Raw genomic sequence first — 1,119 nt, 5'->3', positions numbered from 1 at the left:
GTGACAGGTATCAATTATCCATTAGATGCTGAATCAATTTTTCTCAAGCATTACTAACTGCTTGCTTTTCTTGAAGCTAGATCATTCTGAAAATTTCCTGTTAGACCTATGTGTGCAAACATATGGTATCTGTCCTTCTCTGCCTGACTTATTTCGCTTAGCATGACACCCTCGAGGTCCATCCACTTTCCTACAAATGGCCATATTTCATTCTTTCTCATTGCCATGTAGTACTCCATTGTGTATATATACCACATCTTTTTGATCCACTCATCAGGTGATGGACATTTAGGCTTTTTCCATGATTTGGCTATTGTTGACAGTGCTGCTATGAACATTGGGGTACATGTGCTCCTATGCATCAGCACTTCTGTATCTCTTGGGTCTAAATTTTATTTTAATTTCTTCTTTGACCCATGGATTATTTAGAAGATAAATTTTCAAAGATATTTTTATTATTGATCCCACTAATTTCAGTCTGGTGGAGCACATACTCTGTATATATAATTGTAATCTTTGGAATTTGTAAAGATTTGCTTTAGAAACCAACATATGATCTATACATTTGATATGAATGAACCCTGTACTTGTTGGTATACTGTTCTATAGGTCAACTATATCATGTCATGCACTGAGAACATTTTATGTTTTCTATTAGTTTTCTATTGTATGTATTGAGAAAGGTTTGTCAGAATCTTCAAGTATTGGGTGTGAAGTGGACTACTTTTAATGCTTTTATGTATTTCTATTATTGTATACACAAAAAGAGAATTGTTATATTTTTCTACTAGATTGATCTTTTTGTAATTATAAAATGTAATTATAAAAAATCAATTTTTATGATCTACTTTTTCTGATGTATAATTATGACATATTGTATTCTATTATGTATGGTTTTCCTTTTCTATTGTATTCTAATACTTTTATTTCAGTATTTCTCTGACCTTATATTCATGGTATATCCCTTGTAAATAATATACAGTCAGAGCTTGCTCTTTATCTAGACTGACAATGTTTTTTACTTGGGTCATTTAGTCCATCTGCATTTAATGTGACTATTAATATGCTTGGGTTTATTTCACTTCCTTACTCTTTTTAGGTTTGTTTGTTTGTTTGTTT

Source organism: Suricata suricatta, chromosome 6 (assembly GCF_006229205.1).
Source record: "Suricata suricatta isolate VVHF042 chromosome 6, meerkat_22Aug2017_6uvM2_HiC, whole genome shotgun sequence".
NCBI classification, from domain to species: domain Eukaryota; kingdom Metazoa; phylum Chordata; class Mammalia; order Carnivora; family Herpestidae; genus Suricata; species Suricata suricatta.
Note: the sequence above shows the minus strand (reverse complement) of the source record.